Source organism: Copadichromis virginalis, linkage group LG4 (genome assembly GCF_057382275.1).
Source record: "Copadichromis virginalis isolate Kocher_CV1m ecotype Utaka linkage group LG4, C_Virginalis_male_GT1.1, whole genome shotgun sequence".
Classification (NCBI taxonomy): Eukaryota; Metazoa; Chordata; class Actinopteri; order Cichliformes; family Cichlidae; genus Copadichromis; species Copadichromis virginalis.
The window spans coordinates 14,959,424-14,966,957 of NC_140621.1; the positions used below are offsets into that span (position 1 = coordinate 14,959,424).

The window sequence follows — 7,534 nt, forward strand, 5'->3', positions numbered from 1 at the left end:
CATATAAATCAAGTGTTGGGTTGGTAAAAGACACATTGCAAAAACAATTTTGTTTTTAACTAATTTTATTAAAATTTTACAACATGTGCACTACAGTGCACAAGGGGAGTTCATTGATCACGAATGTGAAACTAACAAAATTCAATCCTTTTCTTGATTTCTAGAGAGAACTCTTCATCACTGGTATTATTCAGGTCTTGTTCATATATTTGTCCCTTGTTTATCAGTTCCTCAGCCAAGAGGCGCTTGAACTCCAGGTATTGGGAGTTCTTCTGAGCTTGTTGCATGTCCTCGCTATCTTGTTGGTACTGAAGCCAGGAGTTGGTGATGACCAAATCAATGAAATAACGTGTGGTGCGAACAGTCCACTTTTTGGTCCGACTAGATATTCTGTAGAAGCTGAGCATGTGATCAGATAGGTCAACCCCTCCCATGTCGATATTATATTTGCAACCACTGCAGGTCTTGGGACTTGTGAATTGGGACAGCCAGTGAATGGAACGATCTGTTCATCATACAGACCTTTGTTGGCCTGGGCAGATTGAGGCAACCTAAAGGACTCTCTTTAGAAGTGGCCTGACTTTCCCCAGGAGATCCTTTTTTTTTTTTCTCATTTTCTGGCAGATCATCGACTACTTTCAGCGAAGACCTGATCTTGTAGAAATGACCACATGTCATGGAATCAGCTATAACTGCGTACATTTTAATTCTCGGATATCCAAGGCATGCAATGTACACTGAGATTCCTAAAAAGCTATTGATTTCTTCTGGTGTTGTGTTTAAACTACACCCTGAATCCTGTACCATACGCTGGTTGGTCAACAAGGACAAGTCCTGAATTAGTTTTTTGTCAATGTACTGCTGGAAATACTGCTGTGGGCTCCAATCATTAAGTGTCATTAGGGTACCATCATCTCCAATTCTGCATTCTTCCAACAAAGGCATAAACCTAAGATAATGGAAAATTATTTAGCAAAATAAAATTTAGATACTCCAATATCCGATATAGTTCACTTGCAACACATTTATACTATCTTTATAAGTTAAATCAATTTACTGGAAATCATTTCTGCACGTTACCCATACTTTTTTCACTCAAAATCAAAAATTCCTGATTCTCCTACATGCTGGTTTTGTACCAGATAGGATGACGGCAGATTTCAGCTGACCCTGTGTCGTTCTCCATTACACCCTGCATCTTGATAATCTTTGTCTGGCTCTCTCTGGGTTTTCACCCTCTCCTATCTGGCTCATATGACTCTCATCTTCTGAAAGATCTATGTCTGAAATTCCCTCAATGATTGTGTTAAGAATTCTTTCTGCCTCTGTCAAAGAGTTGTTTAGAAAAAAGTGAAATAAATTTAAGTACAAAGTCCTGACGTGCACCAGAGTACACATTAATAAATTAGTCATTTTCTCCGTGAAACTAAATAAAGTTAGGTCTGAAAACCCCCTCAAATTACTTACTAGATGTTTATTTTTGAAAATTAATCAAAATCTGAGTTTAAAAAAATATCTTAAATGTAGATATCATGCTTACATGTCTTTCTTCCATAAAATGTGCTTGTGGGCATGCCAGCCATTTTGAAAGGTAGGAAAAAGAGAGTTGGGAAGGCCACACCCCCACACATGTGACATCATTTTAAAGGTGCTGTTGACCTCTCTAAGAAACATCAGGACTCAACAGAGTGGCATGTAGAGTGTGAGTGATACAAGCAAAAGCTAAATGTGTACTACAGTGCACAAAAATGAATTACTGGGTCTCAGGAGGATGTGGATATGATGGCCTTTCACACAGATGTGTTACAGAAGAAAATAACTTTTGATAATGACTTTTTCTATCCATGGATGGGAATTGTATCACTAGAAGCTAACAGAGACACATGCTGTGGTAACGGTGGACCTAATGTAGTTAAAATTTTAATTAATGCGTTATCTTATAATGTAAGATAATATAATGTTATAAAAGTGGTGATAATGCCACATTTCTATGAAAATATACACAGTACACGGAGAAAAAACCTAATGAACTGTTCTAAAACAACTTGTGTGTCCACCAGGGAGCGTTGTTGTTTTAATTATGCTCCAACGTGTGCAGGGTGGGGGTGTGGGGTACAAATTTTCAGGTTTAGAAGTCTTGAACTGAAGTTGCAGGTGTGTGCAATTAATTTCTCATAAGGGGATATGTGAGAATCATGGACTGTTGTGGAGGGCCGGAACAACAAGAGATTAAGAAAATTAAAATTGAGCAGAACTCAGTTCAACTTATTGTGTCTCTCATGTGACCCCTTGAGAAAATGAATTTCCCACTCCTGATTCATAGTGTATTGTAATAGCTTCCCATATCGATCCTGGAAGGAAACACCAATCCCTTTAAGGTTGCACCAGGAAGGAAAATCTGCCAAATCAAACATAGCAAAGCCAACAGTAGCCACTACTGAAGTCAAAATATTTCTGACCAACCGTGTCGTAATCCTGTACAATTAAAGCTGCTTTTTATGGAATTTCCATCTCACTGTTTTCATTGTAATGACGATAAATTTGGGTACATGACTAATAATATATTGAGAAGTCCAGTGACTCAGGAGGACTGTAGAATTCAGTGACTGTAACCTCAACAATACAGCTAGTGTTCATCTTAAAATAGACCAAAATGACAAATCACAAACATTTACTTTGAAATCTTTACTTTTAAACTGCAGATTTAAAATATAAACCCTTTTTCCTCTTCTCATTGTTCACGTGTATTACACACCACATTAAGTGGGTCTTCACAGTTCGCAGCTGTTTGTGTTCAAACACGTTTAAACTTTATGAACAAGGCTGCCTTATTGGCTCTCTGGTATCACAGGAAAAGGTGATTGTTTGCGAGAGTATCATTTGTCCGCCTTTGTAACCGCGAAACAAAAGAGATATGTTGTTTGCTCCAGTATGTGCATGTGTCCTTGGATATAATGTGTTAAAAGCCAAAGTAGTCTAATAGCATTACCTAGTACTGTTATAGTAAGCACTCATTCACATTTCTAAGGTTCGAACCTGTGTGTCTGTGTGATTTTTCAGTGTATGCGCCTTCCCCTCCTCCAACTGTTTGCAGTGTTCAGACTTTGTAATGTGATATTTTCTTTGTGTTGGCCCTCCCTTTGCTAACTGTCACACTTATTCACACAAACCATTAATAAGCTTTGTGCACTGCTTTGACGTGTGTGGTAGCTTGTTGATCTCCTCTCAGACATGTTTCTGTGTCATCTAAGACGAAAGGAACACAGCTAAAGATGACTGCAAATTGCACAGAAAATAAGTGGAGCACACGTGATGCCAAAAGTCAGTTTCACTAAGACGAGCCTAGTGACTGTAATGACTGTATGAAGAGAAAAACAGCATTACAACTAGAGTGTACTTAAAATAGCTTTGATGTCCGTCCTGTTTCCTTTTCACAAGTCCTCCCCTGCCCTTTACACCCTTTAATGTCAGGGGTCTAAGTGTTAAAATGGTATAGAAAAGACACTTAAAGCTCAGCATATCCATGATTAAAAAAAAAAAAAAGTTATAAAATAAGCTGTCATGTTGCAGGGGTGCATAGTGCCAGTCTGTTTAAATGGTAAATATAATTGTACATTATCTTTGCAAAATATAGGATCATGGTTTCACTGGTGCCAGTGTACTTCTTGTGCCAATCACAAGTCCTGATAAATGGGGTGAGTTGCATCAGGAAGGGCGTCTACCCTAAAGTCTTGGAGGGATCAAAAACGCAGATCATAAAGAAGGAGATTTCCATACTGGAACAGTTGGGGCCTGGGTCATCAACAACTGCCTCAGGTGTTGTTGACCAACAAGGTGAAAACTGTACTGTCGGCCGAAGATGGAGGAAAAGGAAGAGAGTGGGAAGGCATGTTGGGGCGCAGTGAGAGAGGAAAAGAGGAAGACGTCAGAGGATGTTAATGGATGTAGTGTTTGACTCAATGTGTTATGAATGTGTGATCGATGCGCCACACTGTGTAATTACAGTGTAATTGTGTGATAAATACATCAGTGTTTTTAACAAAATATTAAGAAGACTGATAATATGTCTGTGAATGTAAAACTTATATTAAATAAAAGTTTAGATTTTTCAAGAAGTTGTTTGTTTTTACAACACTGATAGGACAGTTGTGTAGTCAACTAGTTACATAATTACATTACATGGTTACATAATTTCCTCTGGGCTCAATTATTCTCAAATATTCTCTCAAATATTGCAGTTTCACAAGATAATTTACTGTAGAAATGACACTATCACTGTACTAAAGATAAAGTTACAGTATTAGTAGACATATACACACTTTAAAAATTACATTATTACTGCAAAGAATGGTGTAAAGATTTACAGCACCACTACAGCATTTAAAAAAAAGTATGTTCCTGTAAAAAATTACAGTAAAAACTAAAAACAATTACAATATGGTGGCTGTGTTTTACAGCAAGGCGATGTCAACCCTGCTGCCAGTTTTTAGCTGTACAATCTATAGCTTTTTTTTCTTACTGTGAAGACATGCAGAGGGTTGGTGTGATAGAAGACGATGCCAGGGATAGGATGAGATCGAGAAAGATGATCTGCTGTGGGGACCTTTAAAGGGATTAAAACTATGAACATAGGATGTGCAAACATAAAACAATTTCTGTGAATAATTTGAATGGAGGAAAGATGATATGACAAAAAATGGACTTCCCTTTGTGTGTGTGTGGGTGTGTGTGTGTGTGTGTGTGTGTACCATTAACCATCAACAAACACCATTACGTGCAGCTCCTCTGGGCATTTTAAGTATATGGGGCATTATGTTTTGGTAGCTTTTCAGTGTTGACACCATCTTCAAATCTCGGTATTACACAGGCAATACGAGCCGACCAGATACCACATAATGAAGTCAGGCGGATTTTGTCTATTCAGCGAGTGGTACACACACACAAACACACACGCATGCACACACACACAGACACACAGACAGTCACAGAGTTACTCAGCACAAAACCCAAGCCATCACACTGGGAGCAGTACCACACACACATTTACACAAACGGCCAGTCTTAACATAACTCACAATTTTCCTAGCAGAGGGAGTTTTCTGTGTGTGTGTGTGTGTGTGTGTGTGTGTGTGGGTGTGTGGGTGTGTGGGTGTGTGTATGCGGTGGGCCAGAGATGTCACCCAAGTGAAGAGGAAAGAGGAAGTAAGCTGTTTAGAAAAAAAAATATTTGGGTGTTACCAGGATATGAAGTTAACAAGTCAGTGTGAAGAAAATGAAACACAGTTGGAAACAAAGTGTTTGTGGATTTTATTTGAGGTTTTGAAGGGTGAACTCTTCACTTTTTCTTTTCCTAGAGTAAATCAGTAAAACAAAGATTTGTTTGACTGAGCTGTGGTGTTATTAATAAGAGTGACAGAGCAGAGCTTGCGTCTATAGATACGCTTCCAGAAACAGAATTACTTAGTTTTCATTTGACCTCGATGATCTTCCTGCTTCAGATCTTCCCTCTTCACTTTTTTTTTTGTTTGTTTGAACTCCTCCTTTTTCTTCTTCTCATATGATATTCTCAGTTGCTATAGACATGAAAGGTCATTCCCTTGGAGACTGTCTTAAACTGCACCCACATGGCTTCTGTTTCTGGACATTGGCAGAGATGTGTTTCTTTTAAATTTAGTAAACTCAAAAGTGTCTCACACATTTTTGCCTTTTTTAAGGTTCCTTCAACACTAACAGAAAAAGGATTGTTTGTCATTTTGTCAATGCAACGGAAATGCAAAGTAACCCACTCCCACATTAGGATTAAATACAGGCTATGCAAAACAGCTTCACAACACCATAAGGATTACTTTGTGTATGTGTGGGCATAAATGACTGTGGATGTTGCCCAAGGGATAACGCATGCAAATAAATGATGTTACTCTTCTAAGCCATATTTAATTAATAGCGTACAGTGAATTGATATATGCCGGTCAACAGATGAGACAACTTGCGGCTTAACTTTGGGTCACACTCACTGTGTGACAAAATCAAATAAAAGTATATAACAAAAAATAAAATAAAATAAAACTGCGCTCTTTATTTGCAAGAGCCACGCCTTGTTAGAGGCAACTCCCTTTGTTGGTCCGGGGATGCAGACAGCTACACACTTCTCCTGGAATGCATGGAGTCTCCATTCATTAATTTGCACTGACAAATGAGAGGCTGCAAAGAATTAGTTTTATATAGTTGGAAATACACTTCCATGGCTCTTGACCCACTCCACATTTCTACAAGAAATAGCTGCATTGATTTATCAGAGCATTAAAAACCCCCAAAACAATTTGTGTAATTCCAACAAGCTTTCTAATGACGTCTTTATTTTTCAGCACAGCATGAACTTTCTCATGGCAATTTTCTTGTCATTTCTTTAAGTACTCTTTAGGTATAGTTCTCCAGGACATTTACATTTGGATCTTGGCAGCCTTTCGTTCTTTGTCAACATGATTCCACGCTGCTTCAATAACGTTGATGTCCAGCCTCTGAGGAGGCCAATCCATGGCTGAGCTTGAATGACACACTGAAGGAGTTTTCCATTTATGTGCATGGGATCATAGCCATGCTGATCTCCAGCAAACGAAGCTGTTGGCAGCCAGATGCTTTTCATATGGTATGGCATGGTGGATTAAAATCCAATGGCACTTTTGTGTGTTCAGAATTCCATCAATTTTGACAAGCTCCCCAACACCACTGGCTGAGAAACCATAACAGAGCCTCTGCTGTGTTTAACAGATGGCTGTAGACACTCACTGTTGTACCTCTCTCCAGACCAACCTTCGACACACTGATGATGATTTTAACCAAAAATTCCAACTTTGGAACAACATCCCTTTGTAACACCAGCTCTTGTTTAGCTCAAGTTCTTGTGTAATTTAGAATACCTCAGACTTTTCTCTCTGTTTCACTTGCTTAATGATTGCTTCTTCAAAGCCACCCTTCCACTGGGACCATTTCTGATGAGAACAACTGAAGGGCTGGATGCATCTTCGAGATCCCGTCTATAGGGTTTTATCCTATTTCTTAACGGCATGACTTTTAAACTCTATTCATTCAGAATTTTTAGGCCTTCTTTCGTCTTCCACTCGTCCAGTTTACTCAAATTTTCTAAGGGCACAGTACACACTGTGCTGAATTTTTAGATGATAGTTCTGTGGGAATCACTTTGTTGGTGTGTTATCTTTGGTACTTTTTGAAGATTCAGCTAAATAAATGGGAAAAAATGATGTGTTATTGTGACAGGCTGCTATTAAGAAAGTGCCTAAAGACACAATTTCACAAAACACATTTTGCATGCAAGGGAAATATCCTACACGAAGAGAAGCAACAGCATTATACATCATGTACATGCATTTTGTAGAGGGAGAAGAATTTCAAATGGTTCTTGTGGTTATTTTGGTCAGGCTGTAGCACGAGGAATCCCAGACATCAACTCTTGATACTTCCATCCCCCAGCCTCCATTTCACCCACTAACAACCCAAACCACTGACCACATGCACC

General features: G+C 38.7%; 1 pseudogene; it reads right to left on the bottom strand.

The window, feature by feature from the left end:
* Positions 1-109: 109 nt before the first annotated feature.
* LOC146711067 (uncharacterized) lies at positions 110-1,583 on the bottom strand (annotated as a pseudogene).
* Positions 1,584-7,534: the final 5,951 nt, after the last annotated feature.